This window comes from Capricornis sumatraensis, chromosome 4 (genome assembly GCF_032405125.1).
Source record: "Capricornis sumatraensis isolate serow.1 chromosome 4, serow.2, whole genome shotgun sequence".
NCBI lineage: Eukaryota > Metazoa > Chordata > Mammalia > Artiodactyla > Bovidae > Capricornis > Capricornis sumatraensis.
Genome location: NC_091072.1, coordinates 146,749,097 through 146,771,508, shown reverse-complemented (window position 1 = coordinate 146,771,508; position 22,412 = coordinate 146,749,097). Strand labels below are relative to the sequence as shown.

At 39.5% G+C, this 22,412-nt stretch overlaps 1 pseudogene; it reads left to right on the top strand.

Annotated features, from left to right (window-relative positions):
• The window catches only part of LOC138077646 (antigen WC1.1-like), a 58,298-nt pseudogene that overhangs the window by 8,456 nt on the left and 27,430 nt on the right, over window positions 1-22,412 (top strand).

Genomic DNA, 22,412 nt, shown 5'->3' with positions numbered 1-22,412 from the left:
ATACTGGAGTGGGTTGCCATTTCCTTCTTCAGGGGATCCTCCTCACCCAGAGATCAAACCTGGGTCTCCCACATTGCAGGCAGAGTCTTGATTATCTTCTGAGCTACCAGGGACTACAGTACTGAAGTGCAGAACGGTGAGGGGATGAAGCTGCAAGGGCTGCAGGAGGGGAGGGTTGGAAAGATGCAGGTCAGCTTGTACATTCACCACAGCCTCTGTGTCACACTTCCTCCCTGCCCCCATTCCTTCCCTCCCTCTCTTCCTTTATTTTGCTGTGGGAGTCATTTCTGAGCTCTGTGGAAGTGCTAGCATTTGGAGGTTGCAATTTTCTTAGTGGATTCTGTTTATCTAATAAATGTAAGATTACTCATATTTTTCTCTTTTTTTGTATCAGATTTTGGTGAGTTGTATTTCACAAGTAATTTGTCTTCAAGGACTTGGTCCATTTTACAAAAAGTTTTTCAAATTAGAATAACATCATTTCGTATCTTATATCTTTAGATGTTGGCAATATCTAAGTAGCACTGGTTCATATCTCCTATCCTTAGATGTTGGGAGGATCTATAATGATATTCCCCCTTTTGTTACTGGTTTTGTTAATTTGTGTTCCCTCTTTTTTCTTAATTGGTTTGCTAGAAGATTATCCGTGTAAATGTTCTTTTTAAGAAAATCACTAATGGACTGTATTGGTTTTCTTGATGGTGTATTTGCTTTCTTCTTAATTGATTTCTATGCTCAGTTTTCATTCCTCTTTTTCAGTTATGATTGTGGTTGCTTTTGTAGATTCTTGAGGTGGAGTCTTGGATCACTTCCTTCTGTTTCTATTTTTCTTCTAAAGTAATCGTCAAGAAAGCATCTAGGTTCTAAATTTTCCTCTAAGCGTCACTTTATTTTTAACCCACCAGTTTTTTTTTTTTTTTTGCCTTTTGGTTTATTTATTTATTTTTTTTTAATTTTAAAATCTTTAATTCTTACATGTGTTCCCAAACATGAAACCCCCTCCCACCTCCCTCCCCATAACTTCTCTGTGTAACCCACCAGTTTTAATACTATATAATTTCTTTTGTATTTTATTATCATAAAATGTTTCTTTTTCTCTGAATGAATTATTTTTCTTATAGTCTGACTTTGTATGATATTAATTTAGATATTATATGCAGTTTTCTCTGATTTGTGTTTGCATGGTATGTAATTTTTACCTCTTTAGTATGTTTCTGTGTTTATATTTAAACACATATAAATTTGTAGATAGTATATTGTTTTGTCTTATTTTGTCTGGTCTGATTATCTTGTTTTTTATTTGCAGTACTTAAATTATTCACATTTAATGTAATTACTGACATAATTGGTTTTAAGTGTACTTGCCTGCTATTTGTTGGAGAAGGCAATGGCACCCCACTCCAGTACTCTTGCCTGGAAAATCCCATGGACGGAGGAGCCTGGTAGGCTGCAGTCCATTGGTAGCTAAGAGTCAGACATGACTGAGCAAATTTACTTTCACTTTTCGCTTTTATGCACTAGAGAAGGAAATGGCAACCCACTCCCGTGTTCTTGCCTTGAGAATTCCAGGGACAGGGGAGCCTGGTGGGCTGCCATCTATGGGGTCGCACAGAGTCGGACACGACTGAGGTGACTTAGGAGCAGTAGCAGCAGCAGCTGCTATATGTTATATTTTTGTTCTTATTTAATCATCGAGTATATTTTACCATTTTAATTTGAATACTGTATTGGTTTATTAATCATATCAGATTTTTAGGTGATTATATTATTTAATTTAAAAAAATTTTTAAAGTAAATTTAATTTTTGCTGGCTGGGTCTTCATTGCTGCATGGGCTTTTCTCTAGTTGTGGAGATCAGAGGCTCCCCTCTAGCTGCAGGCATGAGATTCTCATTGCAGTGGCCTCTCTTGCTGTGGAGCACAGGCTCTATGGGGCACAAGCTTAAGTAGTCGTGGCCCCGGGGCTCTGGAGTACAGGCTCACTAGATGTGGTGCACGGGCTTAGTTGCTCTGTGGTATGTGGGATTTTCCTAGACCATGGATTGAACCCACGTCTCCTACATTGTCAGGGGAGTCTTCACCACTGAACCACCGGGAAAGCCCAATGTTGAATTATTAATCTTCAAATACATTTCATCTTGAAATATTATGTCACTACATGCAATGTCAGTCACTGTACTTTTCTTCCACTTCCCTGTTCTTGTCATTGGTGCTATTATTGTCATACATTCTATTTATAAATTTATTATGAATATTATATTTTGCTGCTAATATTTTTTGCCTTAAATCTTCTAATAGAGAATCAACATTTAGCACAGTCTCTATAGCTTTGAGAGGATCCATGTTTTCATCTGCTGTCATCTCCCTTTAGCTTGAAGAACTTCCTGAGGCAGTTTTGTGTAGTGTGTCTGGTGGCCTCCAATTCTATCATCTTTCATTTACCTGAAATCATTTTAATTTTCATTCAGTTTTGAAAAGTATTTTTTGGGTGATTCAATTTTAGGGTAAAAATGTCCAATCTCAATACACTAAATATGTTCTTACATTGTCATCTGACTTTCATTGCCTCCAATAAAAAGTCAGTAAATAATACTTATCCTTTTGTTCCCTGTATATAATGTGTCAAACTTCCCTGGCTGCTCTTAACATATTTTTGTTTGATTGTTTACCAATGGATTTCTGTAATTACATTGTCATGTTTTCTGAGAATGGTTTCATTATCTTGTTTGGGGTTTGTTTAGCTTTTTGGATCAGTGGGGTTTTATAGTTTTCAATAACTTTGGGAAAATGTCATTTATCTTTGCTTAATATTTTTCTGCACATCCCTTATTCTGAATCTCCAAGTACACATGTTTTATATATTTTGATATTATCCCACATGCCATTGAGTTTCCATTCATATTTTTCTGCCTTTTTACTCTCTTTGGTTTAATTTAGATAGTTTCTACTGCTGTGTTTTACTTCCCAATTCTTTTATTCTGTAATGTCTGATCTCTTGTGTAATTAATCCAAATAATTGTTCATTCCAATACTATATTTTTCAGTTTCAGAAGTCTCATTTGTTTATTTTTCCTAGTTTTTCTACCTGTTTATTTTTATGCTTCATTAAGCATATTGATATTAGGGGTTTAAGGAACTCTTCAGTCAATTCAATCATTTCTGTAATTTCTGAACCTGCTTTAAATGAATTGTTTTTAAAGAATGTGTTATGGGTTACATTTCTCTCTTTTAGAAATTCTAATAATTTTTTGGTTGCATGTTGGGCATCACTAAGCAGTCCTTTACCAGGAAGAACTTCAGAAGTAAATAATCAGAACACACCCAGAAATCAGGGAATTGTCCTTGATGAATTAAATAAAGTTTTTTCATTGTATTATCTTCATTCAGTTCAAAATGTGTTCCTTTGATGACCAAATGATGAACTCTTATTTTGGTACTCCTCCTTTAGTTTCAAAACTTCCTTGATCCCACCTACATCCTATATCCATATACCTACCTACAACCTACTTCTTCAGCAGTAGCTACCCTTTCTGATTTTCTTTTCCATCCATGTGTATCTTTTAAAATGGAGTCTGCTTGTCTGAAGTGGGAGGAATGAGAAAGGATAGCAGTTTAGGTGGTGGATGGGAGGAGCAGAGGGTGATGTAGTATGCTAACAACCTACTCAACGAGTGTTTCCCACAAATATTTGCATATTTATCCATATTGAGGCTTTTTCAACTTGGAACTCTCCAAATTATGGCTTGTTTGCTCATTTCCTCCTCCTTCTTCTTCTTCCTTCTTTTTGGCAACATGCCATCTTCTTTTAGAATTCTAAAACATCCGTGAAAGAAATTAAAGACAATATGATCAATGGAAAGTCATTCTGTGTTTCTGGCCTGAAAGAATTAGTATTGTTAAAATGCCTGTACTTCTCAAAGTAATCTATAGATTTAATGCAATTCCTATCGAAACAGCATTCTTTATAGAAATAGGAAAACAATCTTAAAATATGAGTGTGTGGTTTAATTTTTATATATTCATGAATTCCCGTTTTCTGATCATTATTGAATTTTAGTTCCATTCCATTATGGTCATGTAAGATGGTTGGAATTATTTTAATATTTTTGAATTTGTTAAGGCTTATTTGTAACCTAGCCTGGAGACTATGCCATGTGTGCTTGAGAAAAATGCATATTTTTCTGTGGTTAGAATTAGTACAATGATAGTATTAAAATCAATTATTCAGCCCTTAGCATTTTCTATGAATCCTGTTTGAGAAGAAAAACCTTTAATAGGAGATGATGTAGAAACTCAGCTATCTGGTAAACTCCCACTGAGAGCACATTCCCCCCCAGATCCTTTGACAAATCCTAGGTTTCAAGAGAGATGGCTGGGACTCTCTCTCTATGACTCGCTGAGTTTTCTTAACTCATTTTCCTTCCCACTGAGGTCACTGAAAGAATTCATGGAATTTTTTGGCATCAAAAAGTATTAGCAAGACAAGATGTGATGACATAAATGTGAATTAGTGACTGTGTCCATATTTCTTCTCTGGAGCTGTCACCCATCTACAGGTTGGCATGCCCTCATTGATCCAGCCTCAGGACTTTCCTTAACCTAAGTCACTTGAAGACTAGCTTTTGGGAGAGAAAACTGGACAGAATATTAGTCCCACAAGTCCCATGAAAGCTTTCTAAGCTTGTCTGGATGCTAGGTCTCTAATCTCATAGCCCACGTCCCTCTGGGTGGCTTCTGGTCTGCATATCTCTATGTTCAAGTTTAAGTGCCTAAATATTATACAGTTTCCTTGGATCTGTATGTAGGTCCTAGGCTGCTAAATGAGAAATTCACTTCAACCAATGCTAAAACCCGTGTTTCCAGTATTCAGCCATTCCAGTGATCTGAATTGGGCTCTGTACTTTCCAGGCTTCTAGACCAAGGAATTCACATTTCTAACCAGTCCCAAAGTGTTTGTTCTTGGGATTCAACCATTCCAAACTGACCTTGTAATAGTCCCAGGTTTCTCTTCAGAAACCTGCTCATGAAAATTCAATTATGACAGTAACTGTCAAAGACTCTCTACTTGCTCCACTCCTAAAAAGAAAATCTTTCCCTCCACTGCCTGTGACGTGTGGTTCCTAGTTGCTAAATCAGTACCATGAACACTGACTGGTTTTGTTGTTGTTTCCTCTTAGGATTTGTGCGTCTGGCTGGAGGGGATGGACCCTGCTCAGGGCGAGTAGAAGTGCATTCAGGAGAAGCTTGGATCCCAGTGTCTGATGGGAACTTCACACTCCCCACTGCCCAGGTCATCTGTGCAGAGCTGGGTTGTGGCAAGGCTGTGTCTGTCCAGGAACATGAGCTCTTCAGAGAGTCCAATGGCCAAGTCTTGGCTGAAGAGTTCAGGTGTGAGGGGGAGGAGCCTGAGCTCTGGGTCTGCCCCAGAGTGCCCTGTCCAGGGGGCCCTTGTCACCACAGTGGAGCTGCTCAGGTTGTCTGTTCAGGTGAGATGCAGGTCAGGCCTTTCACCTCTGTGAACACCCTGTTGAGGTGAGAAAATCATGTGATTTTGCTGAAACTCTGTCTTCTTCTACCAGCATACTCAGAGGTCCGGCTCATGACAAATGGCTCCTCTCAATGTGAGGGGCAGGTGGAGATGAACATTTCTGGACGATGGAGAGCGCTCTGTGCCTCCCACTGGAGTCTGGCCAATGCCAATGTTGTCTGTCATCAGCTCAGCTGTGGAGTTGCCGTCTCCACCCCCGGAGGACCACACTTGGTGGAAGGAGGTGATCAGATCCTAACAGCCCGATTTCACTGCTCAGGGGCAGAGTCCTTCCTGTGGAGTTGTCCTGTGACTGCCCTGGGTGGTCCTGACTGTTCCCATGGCAACACAGCCTCTGTGATCTGCTCAGGTAAGAGAGAGGGAGGGGCTGCTGGTACTCAGTAGGGTCCTGGAGTGAAATGTCTTCAAAAGTAGAGTGAGGTTAAATGGGCTTCAAAGTCAGAGATTTATTTTGTAGTGAAATATGGATCTTCTCATTGTTCATTGATTTTTCAGGTCAGGGCAAGAAGTGCAAAGGGAAATAATGTATTTTTAAGCTACACTGTTGTCTACATGTAATCATAGAGAACAATGTAGGAGCAGGAAGTGTAGACCTCAGTATGAAGCCCCGCCCAGAGCAGCAAGGAGAGTGTCCCAGCACCACAGTCACTGTCGTCCCCAGTGTCTGTGTCCTCCCTCCTCGACAGGGAAAAGTGCTTACCGAACTTCTACTAACATAGAGAGTTTTATCAATGTTTGAACTATATGTAAAATGGTGCCGTATGTTTCATCTTTTGTATCTAATTTCATAGACTCAAAATTATGTTTGGGATTCACACATGATATTGTATATTGTAGCACTTTTTATTTTTTATTACTGTAGAGTATGCTTTGAATGATCACATGAACATGTACTGATCCATTCTGCTGACAGTATAGAATTGAGTTATTTCCAGTTCTTGACTATTACAAATATGATACTACAACTTACAATGACGATGTCTTTGGATGCAAATATGTGTTATTTTCTATGTTTAACCCTTGGCCTTTTATTTTCATTTTCTTAATCAAATGGTGTCCTTTGATGAACTCATTTCTTAAGCTTATGTAAATATAACTTAACAACATTTTTCTGTACATTTAATGCTTCTTATATTTAAAAAAAAGGAATTTTGCCTACTCAAAGATCGTAAAAACATTCTCTAAGAGTATCTTATGGAAATTTTATTATATTTCTCTTGCATATTATTGTACATTCCTTCTGGAATTGATATCTGTGTAAGATAAGGGTCAGGTTTCATATGGACATCCAACTGACTCAGAAACTTTTTCTGAAAAGACTCGTCTCTACTGCAGTGCTGCCTTCATCATAAGCAGAAGGGCAAGTATGTCTGTCTTATTTGAGACACTCTATTCTGTTCCATGTTATCATTTGTCTATCCTTCCACAAATATTGCATTTTCTTAATTATCATAACTTCATAGTTGTTGTTGTTCAATCGCTGAGTCATGTCTGACTCTTTGTGACCCCATGGACTACAGCACACCAGGCTTCCCTGTCCTTCACTATCTCCCTGAATTTCAACTTTGTAGTTAGTCTGAATAATTTTAATTTACAGTTACTTTATATTAACTCCTCTAATATCATTGCTTTTCTTACCAACTGTGCTGTTCATTCTTGGTTGCTTGTATTTTGTATGAATTTAGAAGTCAGCTTGTCATTTTCACCAAAAGAAAGCTTAAGGGTATCATTGAGATTAGATTTAAAATTTTGAGAGTAGACATCGAAATTTGAGGATGATTGACATTGACAGTGTTGAGTTTTCCAAATCATTGATATAATACATCCCTCCATTTGGTTAGATCCTGAATTTCAGAGAATTTGCCCATCTTCTACTAGGATTTCTCCTAGGTATTTTATTTTTGATGTTATGAGTATTTATGTGAAAGTGTCCTGGTAATGAATTCTCTTTGACTTGTTTTCATCTTTTAATTCTTTCAATTTTGATGTATGTTGAGACATAAAAATGTTGGGAAAACACTATAAAAATTCCTTTATGACCTTTACCTGGGTTTCTAAATGTTAGTATCAATACTTTGCTTTAATCTGTGTGTGTCCTTCCTTCTCTGTTCCCCTTCTGCCCCATTTCTTCCTAAATATGTAAATTCTTTCTGAATTCAGTTGAGGACATGATGTTCCTTTATCCTTAGACCAGTTCTGGGAATTTCCTTACAGAACCAGAGTTCAGTCAAGTCTTTAATGACTTCAGCTCCAGGTGACATCTAATTGTAGTACTGAAAGACCCCACTGAAAGACTGTCAAACTGAGTTTATTCCTGATTAGTGACCCAAAGGCATAAGCAAAAATAAGTACATATTTTTTTCTTCAGCTACTAAGTTTTACCTTTTCATATTGATCAAATTGCCAACATCTGTTGGATAACAGAGAAAGCAAGAGAGTTCCAGGTAAACCTCTACTTCTGCTTTATTGACTATGTCAAAGCCTTTGACTTTATGGATCACAACAATCTGTGGAAAATTCTTAAAGAAATGGAAATACTAGACCACCTACCTGCCTCCTGATAAATCTGTGTGCAGGTCAAGAAGCAACAGTTAGAATTGGACGTGGAACAACAGACTGTTTCCAAATTGGGAAAGGACTACGTCAAGACTGTATATAGTCACCCTGCTTATTTAAATTATATGCAGAGTACATCGCATGAAATACTGGGCTGGATGAAGCACAAGTTCAAACAAGATTGTCAGGAGAAATATCAATAATCTCAGATATGCTGATGACACCACCCTTATGGCAGAAAGCGAACAGGAACTGAAGAGCTTCTTGATGAAAGTGAAAGAGGAGAGTGAAAACGCTGGCTTAAAACTCAACATTCAAAAAACAAAGATCATGGTATCTGGTCCCATCATTTCATGGCAAATAGATGGTGAAATAATGGAAACATTGACAGACTATTTTCATGGGCTCCAAAATCACTGCTGATGGTAACTGCAGCCATGAAATTAAATGATGCTTGCTCCTTGCAAGAAAAGCTATGACCAACCTAGATGGCATATTAAAAAGCAGAGACATTACTTTGCTGACAAAGGTCCATCTAGTCAAAGCTGTGATTTCTCCAGTAGTTATGTATGGATGTAAGAGTTGGACCATAAAGAAAGTTGAGCACTGAAGAACTGATGCTTTTGAACTGTGGTGTTGGAGGAGACTTTTGAGAGTCCCCTGGACTGCAAGGAGATCAAACTAGTGGATCCTAATGTAAATTAGTCCTGAATATTCATTGGAAGGATTGATACTGAAGCTGAATCTTCAATAGTTTGGGCACCTGATGAGAAGAGCTGACTCATTGGAAAAGACCCTGATACTGGGAAAGATTGAGGGCAGGAGGAAAAGGGGATGACAGAAGATGAGATGGCTGGATGGCATCACCGACTTGATGGACATGAGTTTGAGCAAGCTCCAGAAGTTGGTGAAGAACAGGGAAGCCAGGCAAGCTGCAGTTAATTGGGTAACAAAGAGTTGGACATGACTGAGGGACTGAACTGAAGTGAACCAAGTTTTTTTGGAAAAACTGCCATACAAAAATATAGCCAGAGATCTTGCTACGTGAATTAATTGAAGAATATCCTCTGATTTTGCATTTTGATGTTTCTACTTTATGCTGAGCTAATGTGCGGCTACACTTATTCTTTAGTTCTTAATTGCAGCTAACAAATTTTTCAGCTCTAGAGGTATTTGGTTTTTGGTATCATTTCTCTGCAAAGATGCACATTTTGTCAATTAATTCCATAAGCACTTTAACTGTGGCTATATATATTCTCATCAGGTAACTCTAGCAGCTGAACACCCTGGGAAATTCTTTCTAATGTCTCCTTTTTTCCTTTCCGTTTTTAAATGAAATCTATTTTTCATAAGTGTTTGTTTTAAAGATACACATTGAAGAAATTGTAGAGATCCTTCAGAAAGAATTTTGTTTTGCTTTTACTTAGGGATAGATTTGGGCTTCCCTGGTGGCTCTGATGGTAAAAATTCCGCCCGCAGTGCGGAAGACCTGGGTGTGGTCCCTGGGTTGGGAAGATTCCCTTGGAGGAGGGCTTTGCAACCCACTCCCATATTCTTGCCTGAAAAATCCTATGGGCAGAGGATACTGGTGGGCTGTATAATCCAAGGGTTACCAAGAGTCGGACATGACTGAGCGACTAAGCACAGCACAGGGATACATTTAGGGATACAACTTACTTAACTCATTCTTACAGCAACACTTGGGTTAGAACAGAAATTGTGGTACTGTCAGAAACAGAACTCTTCAGGGAGAAGGTGAACACTAAAGAGTATGATAACTTTACTGCTGGGTCACAGCTCTCATTTTAGGCTCCATCAGTAGGTCATTATTTCCCTTAATTCAGTTTCCTGTTCTTCAACCCTTCCAGACTTCTGATCATTGTTGTTTCTTCAGGAAACCAGACCCAGGTGCTGTCCCAGTGCAACGACTCTATGGCAGAACCAGCAGGCTCTGCGGCCTCAGTGGAGAGCGCCCCCTACTGCTCAGGTGAGGGTCCCACGGGACAGAAGACCCTTCTCATTCCCTAGGTCAACGACTCATTGTCCCATTTCTCTCTCCTCAGACAGCAGGCAGCTCCGCCTGGTGGACGGGGGCGGTCCCTGCGCCGGGAGAGTGGAGATCCTTAACCAGGGCTCCTGGGGTACCGTCTGTGATGACGGCTGGGACCTGGATGATGCCCACGTGGTGTGCAGGCAGCTGGGCTGTGGAGAAGCCCTCAATGCCACGGGGTCTGCTCACTTCGGGACAGGATCAGGGCCCATCTGGCTGGACGACCTGAACTGCACAGGAAAGGAGTCTCATGTGTGGAGGTGCCCTTCCCGGGGCTGGGGGCAGCACGACTGCAGACACAAGCAGGACGCGGGGATCATCTGCTCAGGTCCGCGCTGCACACTGTCCACAGGCTGGGGGAGGGGGTGGGGCCCTGGAGGACGGGCCTGAGCCTTGAGGGAGAGATGCTGAAAGGACCAGAGAAGGAGACTTTCTCCCACGAAACCTGTCTTTCCAGCAGACATGAAGACGAGGTGTTTTCACTTCCTTCTGCAGCAGCTGAGGTTCTGGTCCTTTCTTCTCAGCAGTGTTTCCTGGCAGAGCCGTTTCTTACAGGTTTTCTTGAAAGCAGGGCTCTTTCCCCAGTTACCTACAAAAAATTTAAACCCACGGTACTAGTTTCTGTTTGCTTCCCTAACAATTTGCCAATTAGTGGTTTACAACAGCATATATTTATTTGCTTACTCTTCTCTAGCTTAGATGTCCAGCAGGGGTCTCACTGGGCTGGGATCAAGGCGTCAGCAGGGCCACATCACTTTTGCTACTCTAGGGGAGAATCTGTTTCTTGCCTTTTCAAACTTCTTTAAACCACCTTCATTCCTTCCTTCACAGCACCCTTCATCCATTATCAGACCAGCAATGCTGCAGGCCTCCAACCATTATCCAGAGTCACATCTCTCTTTCTAGCTGGAGCTAAGAAAAGTATTCCACATTTAAGGATAGTGGGTCTAAGGATGTGATTAGACTGGGCTCATATTGTTAATACATCATCTCACCATCCTGAGGTCCTTACCTTAATCACATCTGTAAATTCCTCTTGTCAGGTACAGTAACATATTCACAGGTTGCAGAGACTGGGGATGTGGACATTTTTGGATTAATTATTATCCTTATCTCCCTAATATCCACATCACATCCCTTTGACATACTCTTTAAAGATTTCGTCAGGAAGCAGGATTCAGGTGCCTCTCCCTTAATAGCTCCCATGAAGTTTTGTCTTCCTCTCAGTTCATATCCACTACACCATTGTGGTAGAAATAGAAAGACATATACAAATCGGCAAGGTCAGTTAAAAAGGAGGCAGTGTCAGTCTTGTCATCAGGTGGGTGTCTCTTGAACAAGGTCAGAGATGACTGTTCACCATTTCTAGAAGAAAGGAAAACCTAGAACCTGCAGCAAAGTTTTCACTGTGTCCTGTCTCCTTCCCTTTCAACCTTAGAGTTCCTGGCCCTCAGGATGGTGAGTGAGGACCAGCAGTGTGCTGGGTGGCTGGAAGTTTTCTACAATGGGACCTGGGGCAGTGTCTGCCGCAGCCCCATGGAAGACATCACTGTGTCCGTGATCTGCAGACAGCTTGGCTGTGGGGACAGTGGAACTCTCAACCCTTCTGTTGGTCTCAGGGAAGGTTCTAGACCTCGGTGGGTGGATGGAATCCGCTGTCGGAAAACAGACACCTCTCTCTGGCAGTGTCCTTCTGACCCTTGGAATTACACTTCATGCTCTCCCAAGGAGGAAGCCTATATCTCGTGTGCAGGTAACTTACCGTCTGTTTCTGTGTGTCTCTCCCAACCCTGTAAGATGCAGTGAGATTTGATATTTTAAAATCTAAGTGATGAGTTTAATTTGGGTTCACAAAATAATATAAAGTGAAAATGTTAGTTGCTCAGTTGTGCTCTTTGTGACCACATGGACTGTAGCCTGCCAGGCTCCTCTGTGCATGGGACTCTCCAGGCAAGAATGCTGGAATGGGTTACCATTCCTTCTCCAGGGGGTCATCCTGACCCAGGTATGAAAATCGGGTCTCCTATACTGCAGTCAGACTCTTTACTGTCTGAGCCACCAGAGAAGCTTAAATGAGGTAGGAATGAAACTAATTTAATCCACATATTCCAACCTTGTTTGTTAAAATTTTTAATTGAGATGCAATTCTCGTAACATTATATTAGTTCTAAGTGTAAAACATTAGTGTTTATGTATTTGTACATATTGATAAATCACCACACATACAGTAATATCCATCACCACATACAGTTACAATTTTTTTCTCTTATGATCCCACAAGTAAGAATTTGCATGCTGAAACTAAAACCCAGCACAACTAAATAAATAATTAATTTTAAAAGAGAGTATACTTTTCTTCATAGCAACATGTTTTTTTATCCACATAAGGGCTTCCCTGGTAGGTCAACTGGTAAAGAATCCACCTGTCTTGCAGGAGACTCTGGTTTGATTCCTGAGTCTGGAAAATCCACTGGAGAAGGATAGGCTACTCACTACAGTCTTCTTGGGCTTCCCTTGTGACTCAGCTGGTCAAGAATCTGCCTGCAATGTGGGAGACCTGGGTTTGATCCTTGGATTGGGAAGACCCCCTGGAGAAGGGAATGGGTACCCACTCCAGTATTCTCGCCTGGAGAATTCCATGGACTCTGTGCTCCATGGTGTCGTGAAGAGTTGGACATGACTGAGTGACTTTCACAAACACTACATACAAAAATATGATCTTCTTTCCTATATACTGTCTTAGATATCTTTCATGACAATATTCTTTCTCGAGAATATTTTAAAATTTCTTATTTATTCATAGGAACTCTTTATAAACAAACATCCCTTACTGTTTTTCTTAAATATTTTTGTAAGATTTTCCCCATATTTTACATATATTTTTAGGGTTGTGTATGTGTATGGATAGGTTATGCGATCAAATCTGTAATGTTTTACTTTTTTGTCTTCTGCCTTTAGTGCAGTGTTTCAAATGCCATTTTTTTAATCTCAAAATAACATTGAATCAAGTTTTATTTTCTGCAAACAATTTTATAGTTCCACTAAAGAATATTCAAAACCTAATTTCAAATTTATGTATTTATCTGAATTTATTTTACCATGTGTGATGGTGTAACATCCTCACCAGATAGGAATTACATTTTAGATATGTGATATCTTAGCTCCATCACAAAATAAAAGCACATGGTTTCATGAGTTCATGGATATGACATTGAAAGTACAGGCAACAAAGCAAAAATAGACAAGTGGGAATATATCAAACTAAAAAGCTTCCACAAACCGAATGAAAGATCAACAGAGTAAAAAAGCAAGCTAGCACAAATTATATAAGGTGTTTATTTCCAAAAATAATAAGGAACTCCTATAACTTAAGAGAAAAAAACCCCAACAAACTTAAAACCTAATAACTCAATTAAAAAATTGGCCAAGGGCTTGAATAGAATTTGCTTTAAAGAAATGGCAATACAAATGGCAATAGGTATATAAAAAAATGTTTGACATTGTCAATCATCAGGGAAATGTAAATTAGAACCACAAAGAGATATCATCTCACACATGTCAGAATGACTTTTTTTTTTTTTTAAGACATTTAGTGTTGGCAAGGCTGTGGAGAAATTGATACTTTGTGTGTACTTATCCACATTAAATGTATAAATTGTACTAATAAAACTATGTAATCCAAGGGTTAAATCTCTGGGCTTTCACTGTCATGGGTCCAGATTCAATCCCTGACCTGGGAACTATGAGCCCATGAGCAGCAGCACAGCCAAAAAACAAACAACAGCACAAAAAGTATGACCAAAACATCTGTATGATTTATAGTGATGTCCCTTTTCATTCTTGGTATTGTTAGCTTCATTTTCTCTCTGCTCTGCATTAGTATTGCTCAGTGTTCATCAGTTTTCAATGAGCCATGTTTAAAGGGTTTTCTTCTATATTTTCCTTATTTTTGGCCAGAAGTTAATTAGTTAATTAACTATCTTATGCTTACCTTCTTTTCCATTAATTTTTGTTCCTTTTTAAATAAACCCCAACATTCTACATTCTTGACTTTCTCATCTAGTTTCTTAATTGGAAGCTTACCTTTTTCCACTTTCAGTCTTTCCTCTTCTCTAAATCTGGGTATAAACTCCCCTTAGGTACTACTTGAGTTTCATTAGAAGAATTTATCATATCATTATTTGGTGTTTATTATCATTATATCACAATATTTTCTAAGTTTTAAGTTTATTCCCAGACTCAGGTGGTATTTGGAAGGATCTTGCTGAACTTCCCCAAATAGAAGTGGCTATAAATATTTTCTTTTTAGTTATTAATTTTATTTCACTGTGGTCAGAGTAAATATTCTGTATGAATTCAAAGAGTGAAAGATTTTGTCCTATTAGGTGGTCATTTTGGTAAAAGTTCCGAGTGCATTTACAGTAACGTGAACTCTTGCGTTGTTGGGTGTGTTGCTCTATGTGTTACTTAGCTAAACGTGCTGACTATGTTGTTGTACATCTACTGAATTCTTCTTTGTTTTTTGTATGTTTGGTCTGCATGCTATTGAAAAAGATATGGTAATAATCCCCCATTTTGATTGTGATTTTGTCTATTTCTTCTTTTCACTCTGTCAAGTATGTTTCTAAGTTATGTTCTGTTACCTTTCTTGAATTTTGTTGTCTAAAATATCTTTATTTAGGGTGCATCTCATTATAATCATGAAAATTCCCTCTTCAATTCAATTAATGTATCTTAGCTTAAAGTCTACTTTCTGGGACATCGATATAGCTACTCCAGTTTTGTTACAGGTAGTACATTTTTTCCATCATTTTACTTTCAACCATTCTTTTCTTTCATAATATAAGGTGGGCATTTTGCAAGTAACATTTGTGTCAACTTTGTTTTATCTTAATGCATTCACTGTAAATGCCATTACTGATATTGATGTGTTGGTATCTGCCATTTGGTTTTACCTGATCCCCCTGCTTTATGTTCCTTTTTGTCTCCTTTTTATCCCCCTCCTTTTGTATTAAATAAATCTGTAATTATTCCAGATTTTCCTTTTTCCTTTTGATTTCCAGCAGCTTTAGTAGGAGTGGGAGTTTTCATACTCCTTCATTTAGTTTTTTTAAAAAGTTCTCTATTGTTATATCTTCAGATATTTCTTCTGCAGTTCTGTCTCTCTGTCTCTGTATCTCTTCTCCCTAGCCTCCTCTTTCTTCTCCTCATCTCTCATCTTTCAGTTCAGCTCAGTCGCTCAGTCGAATCTGACTCTTTGCGACCCCATGAAACGCAGCACGCCAGGCCTCCCTGTCCATCACCAACTCCCGGAGTTCACTCAGATTCACGTCCATTGAGTCAGTGATGCCATCCAGCCATCTCATCCTCTGTCGTCCCCTTCTCCTCCTGCCCCCAATCCCTCCCAGCATCAGAGTCTTTTCCAATGAGTCAACTCTTCGCATGAGGTGGCCAAAGTACTGGAGTTTCAGCTTTAGCATCATTCCTTCCAAGGTAATCCCAGGGCTGATCTCCTTCAGAATGGACTGATTTGATCTCCTTCCAGCCCAAGGGACTCTCAAGAGTCTTCTCCAACACCACAGTTCAAAAGCATCAATTCTTCAGCGCTCAGCCTTCTTCACAGTCCAACTCACACCTCCATACATCACCACAGGAAAAATCATAGCCTTGACTAGACGGACCTTAGTCGGCAAAGTAATGTCTCTGCTTTTGAATATGCTATCTAGGTTGGTCATAAGTTTCCTTCCAAGGAGTAAGTGTCTTTTAATTTCATGGCTGCAGTCACTGGACTCTTCTAAATCACTATATTCTAAGTTCTATGTAAAATTCTTTTAACTTATTCATTCACTTTTTAAACCTAGATATTTTATTTTAGGTTGGCAATAGTTCCTTAGACATTTTTATTTATTTATGATTATTTATTATTTTTTTCATCTTTTTACCTGTTTATTCTCTTCTTCTCTCTTTTCCCCTAAATACATTGATTGTAGTTAAAATCCTTATCTGCTAAGTCCAGCATTTCTGTCATAGGTGTCTCTGTATTCTCCTATCTTTTTTCACTTTGGTCATTTGTCATGGTATCCTAGCTTGTCAAATGTCATGTCATTTTTTATTGAGTGTTATAAATTACATATTAAAAAGTAAGATATTCCTGATACATTTTCTAACACCTGAAAGGATTTACCCTTTGTTTTCCTAGGCAGGTAGGGGGAAGGAGTGTGTATCACCCAAACATCTAAATAGAACCTAAAACTGAGCTGTACCAAGTATGGGTTGCAGTTTTGGTAGCACTCAGTCCACCTCTGATTTCTCTGTCCCTATGACATAGGCTTTCAGAAATTTCAGTTCAGAACCTACATTCTTTGGTAGCTAGGTACTCAAAATAATGAAAAAGACTCTGCTTTCCAAGTCTTTTTATATAGTTCTCTAGCTTCCTGCTCTTCACAGCTTATACACTGGGCAAAGATTTGAGGAGAAAACCTGCTGTGTGAGAGAGGCTCTCAAGACTCTAATTTTGTCTCTCCAGCACCAGGCAACTCCCAGATTATGCTGGCTTCCTGTCACAACAGTAGTCCTCTGCTTGTCCGAGCCCAGATTCTGAATCATTAAGTTATGCAATGAATGACACATTCCCACTGAGAAAAAGAACCTATAGATCCTGGACTAACATTGAAATAATCTCCACTCTTTAGAATTTTAGCATATTTAGTCCATGTTGTGTTAACAAATGTCGAATACTTTTACTGTTTATTAAAAATACATTTTCCAGCTTTTAAAGTTGTATCTAGAAAGAGCCAGCAAGACACATTGGCCTGCTGTGAACTCCATTCGACCTGGAAGTGGAAAATTTTAGGTTTAATTCTGTACTTCATCATCTAATGTGCAGCACTGATAGACATTATTTAACCTTTACTTACTTTTTTTTTTAAAAAAACCTTTCCTTCTACTTTTCAACCTTATTAATTCTCTTGCCACTGCTATAAGAAACCAGACCTGGCTGCTGCCCCAGTGCAATGCTGCTGCAGCTGCTGCTAAGTTGCTTCAGTCGTGTCTGACTCTTAGCGACCCCATGGACTGCAGCCTACCAGGCTCCTCTGTCTATGGGATTGCCCAGGCAAGAATACTGGAGTGGGTTGCCATTGCCTTCTGCACGAGTGCAAAGGCTCCATATGAGAACCAGCAGAGTCTGCAGCCTCAGAGAAGAGCACCTCCTACTGCTCAGGTGAGGGTCTCACAGGACAGCAGACCCTTCTCATTCTCCAGGTCAAAGCCCTGTGTCCCATTTCTCTCTCCTCAGGTAGCAGACAGCTCCGCCTCGTGGACGGGAGGGGTCCCTGCACCGGGAGAGTGGAGATCCTTGACCAGGGCTCCTGGGGCACCATCTGTAATTACAGCTGGGACCTGGATGATGCCCGCGTGGTGTGCAGACAGCTGGGCTGTGGAGAAGCCCTCAAAGCCACTCGCTCTTCTTCCTTTGGGGCGGGATCAGGTCCCATTTGGCTGGGCAACGTGAAGTGCACAGGAAATGAGTCCCACGTGTGGATGTGCCCTTCCTGGGGCTGGGGGAAGCACTACTGCGATCATAGCCAAGATGCAGGAGTCATCTGCTCAGGTATGGTCAGTTTATGCCCACCAGTTGGGAGAATGGAAAGTTCCAAGAAAGCTGGTGTCTGATCAGAGGGACAATAGGGGACTGGTGGGCTGGAGAGGAGCGAGACAACTACCCATCCTCCCTGAGTGCCTTGTAGCTGTGAGCAATGAGCTTCATATATCTTCCTCTTACAAGTCTCTGCTATTGTTTTCTTCTCCAGTGCTCTTACCCGACACTAAAATAGCTTTATTTATTCTCCAAGTTAAAACAAATCCTCATCATTTTTTTTTCATAATTCACTTTTTGTAAGAGTGAAACATTTGCTAACAGCCACATACCCACTCCCTTTGCACAGGAAGGCTATGAGTGGGTGGGACAAAAAATGAGGATATACTTTCCTGGGTGGAGTTGTTTCTATACAAACACTGAGACATTATTTTGCACTAGGTCAGTATGAGGGGAGGCTATTCCTACTATAGGAGGATATCATTTACATGTATAGAGGGTATCCCTACAGGGGCTCTCATTTAACAGATCAGAGATTCTTATGGATTTGTGCCAAATTTCAAGTTTCCTTTGCAAATTTAGACATAAATATTCATAGTTCTTTCATGGTAGAGAATTGTTGATGAAATGCTCTGAGTCATATATTCTTCCATTTTTACTAGAAAAGTCTCTCAGATTTTTCCTTTAAAATATCTGTATAAATGCAAACTTTGGAGGAACACTTAGCCATGTACTGACAAGTCCAAGGTGGAGATAATAAAACTTGAATTTCTGTGTTTTATGTTAAGAGATTATATAGTTTATATTTGATGACTTCAATGATATAAGAGAATTGCTTTTGGGGGCTTATTTGGAGTAAGTGGACAAATACAATGTTTAAAGAAGGTGAAAAAGGTTTTATAGTAGCTGAGAGGAAGGAGAATGGCAATGGGAGCCGATGAAGGCGAGTGTGAGGTTCTCTGAGCAGCTTTGAGGGGCCAAGTGTGGTGTGAAGGATGCTACATGTGCCTAAGGACACAGGATGTGTACACAGCAAGAGGCCAGACAAGGATATGTCTTTACTATATTTAATATCTTTACTCACATCGGCCTTCTATTTAATAATTTTCTTGGAATTATCACACACTTATTCTTCCATGTAAATTTTATTTTATTTTATTTATTTTTTTTAATCTTTAACCTTTCTCTTTATTTTATTATTTTATTTTATTTTTACTTTATTTATCTTTACAATACTGTATTGGTTTTGTCATACATTGACATGACTCCACCACGGGTGTATACGAGCTCCCAATTCTGAATGCCCCTCCCACCTCTCACCCCATATCATCTCTCTGGATCATCCCCATGCACCAGCCCCAAGCATTCTGTATCCTGTATCGAACATAGACTGGCACTTCATTTCTTACATGATAGTATACATGTTTCAATGCCATTCTCCCAAATCATCCCACCCTCTCCCTCTCCCTCAGAGTCCAAAAGTCTGTTCTATACATCTGTGTCTCTTTTGCTATCTCGCATACAGGGTCATCATTACCATCTTTCTAAATTCCATATATATGTCTCAGTATACTGTATTGGTGTTTTTCTTTCTGGCTTACTTCACTCTGTATAATCGGCTCCAGTTTCATCCATCTCATCAGAACTGATTCAAATGTATTCTTTTTGATGGCTGAGTAATACTCCATTGTGTATGTGTACCACAGCTTTCTTATCCATTCATCTGCTGATGGACATCTAGGTTGTTTCCATGTCCTGGCTATTATAAACAGTGCTGTGATGAACATTGGGGTACATGTGTCTCTTTCAGTTCTGGTTTCCTTGGTGTGTATGCCCAGCAGTGGGATTGCTGGGTCATAAGGCATTTCTATTTGCAATTTTTTAAGGAATCTCCACACTGTTCTCCATAGTGGCTGTACTAGTTTGCATTCCCACCAACAGTGCAAGAGGGTTCCCTTTTCTCCACATCCTCTCTAGCATTTATTGCTTGCAGATTTTTGGATCACAGCCATTCTGACTGGTGTGAAATGGTACCTCATTGTGGTCTTGATTTGCATTTCTCTAATAATGAGTGATGTTGAGCATCTTTTCATGTGTTTGTTAGCCATCCGTTTGTCTTGTTTGGAGAAATGCCTATTTAGTTCTTTGGCCCATTTTTTGACTGGGTCATTTATTTTTCTGGAATTGAGCTGCATAAGTTGCTTATATTTTTTGGAGATTAGTTGTTTGTCAGTTGCTTCATTTGCTATTGTTTTCTCCCATTCAGAAGGCTGTCTTTTCACCTTGCTTATTATTTCCTCTGTTGTGCAGAAGCTTTTAATTTTAATGAGATTCAATTTGTTTATTTTTGCTTTTATTTCCAATATTCTTGGAGGTGGATCATAGCGGATCCTGCTGTGATTTATGTCGGAGAGTGTTTTGCCTATGTTTTCCTCTAGGAGTTTTATAGTTTCTGGTCTTATGTTTAGATCTTTAATCCATTTTGAGTTTACTTTTGTGTGTGGTGTTAGAAAGTGATCTAGTTTCATTCTTTTACAAGTGGTTGACCAGTTTTCCCAGCACCACTTGTTAAAGAGATTGTCTTTACTCCATTGTATATTCTTGCTCCTTTGTCAAAGATAAGGTGTCCATAGGTGTGTGGATTTATCTCTGGGCTTTCTATTTTGTTCCATTGATCTATATGTTTGTCTTTGTGCCAGTACCATACTGTCTTGATGACTGTGGCTTTGTAGTAGAGCTTGAAGTCAGGCAGGTTGATTCCCCCAGTTCCATTCTTCTTTCTCAAGATTGCTTTGGCTATTCAAGGTTTTTTGTATTTCCATACAAATCTTGAAATTATTTGTTCTAGTTCTGTGAAAAATACCGCTGGTAGCTTGATAGGGATTGCATTGAATCTGTAGATTGTTTTGGGTAGTATACTAATTTTCACTATATTGATTCTTCCAATCCATGAACATGGTATATTTCTCCATTTATTAACGTCCTCTTTGATTTCTTTCATCAGTGTTTTATAGTTTTTGATATAGAGGTCTTTAGTTTCTTTAGGTAGGTATATTCCTAAGTATTTTATTCTTTTCATTGCAATGGTGAATGGAATTGTTTCCTTAATTTCTTTTTCTACTTTCTCATTTTAGTGCATAAAATCCAATCTCTACTCCAGATTTTTAACCTTTGCTTTTTGGTATTTGTTGTCAATTTTGTACATTTTAAAACCCAATTTTCAGTACCCAATTTTACCTGAGAGTGAGATTACTGGCTTGACCACTCTCTCCTCCTTTGGACTCTCCTTTTTCTCCACCAGGTGGCCTCTGTCTCCTCCCTCCCCCTTTTCTTCTCTACCTAACCCTGTGAATCTTTGTGTGTTCCAAATGGTGGAGAACACTCAGGGAACTGGTTACTGGCCAGATCTCTCTCTCTCCTTTTCATTTCCCACTTTTATCCTCCTGGACACCTCTGTCTACTTCCTCCCTCTCCTCTTCCCTGTATAACTCTGTGAACACCTCTCAGTGGTCCAGACTGTGGAGCGCACATAAGGAAGTGATTACTGGCTATCTTGCTGTCTCCTCTTTTGATCCCACCTCATCTCATTCCAGTCACCTCTAACTGCCCCCTCCCTCTTCCCTTCTCTGTGTAACTCAGTGAACCTCTATGGGTGACCCTCAATGTGGAGAAACCTTTCATCTTTAACCTAGATGTTTTATCATCAGTGCTGTATAGATAGAGAAGTCCTGAGGCTATTGTAAAAATAAAACTGAAGACCAGAAACAGGAAGCCAAATCCTGAGACCATCAGAGAAATCCTGAATCCAGGGAACATTAATCGAAAGGAGCTCATCAAACGCCTCCATACCTACACTGAAGCCAAGCACCACCCAAGGGCCAACATGTTCTAGAGTAAGACATACCACACAAATTCTCCAGCAACACAGGAACACACCCCTGAGCTTCAATATACAGGCAGCTCAAAACTACTCCAAAACCATTGACATCTCATAACCCATTACTGGCCACTTCATAGCACTCCAGAGAGAAGAAATCCAGCTACACCCACCAGAACTCCAACACAAGCCTCCCTAATCAAGAAAGCTTGACAAGCCACTGATACAACCCCACCCACAGTGAGGAAACTCCATAATAAAGAGAACTCCACAAATTCCCAGAATATAGAAAGGCCACCCCAAAAGCAGCAATATAACCAAGATGAAGAGACAGAGGAATACCCAGCAGGTAAAGGAACAGGAAAACTGCCCACCAAACCAAACAAAAGAGGAGGAGATAGGGAATCTACCTGAGAAGGAATTCCAAATATTGATAGTGAAAATGATCCAAAATCTTGAAATCAAAATGGAATCACAGATAAATAGCTTGGAGACAAGGACTCAGAAGATGGAAGAAAGGTTTAACAAGGACCTAGAAGAAATTAAAAAAGAGTCAATATATAATGAATAATGCAATAAATGAGATCAGAAACACTCTGGAGGCAACAAATAGTAGAATAACGGAGGCAGAAGATAGGATTAGTGAAATAGAAGATAGAATGGTAGAAATAAATTAATCAGAGAGGAAAAAAGAAAAGCAAAAGAAATGAGAACAATCTCAGAGACCTCCAGGACAATATGAAATGCTCCAACATTTGAATTATAGGAGTCCCAGAAGAAAAAGA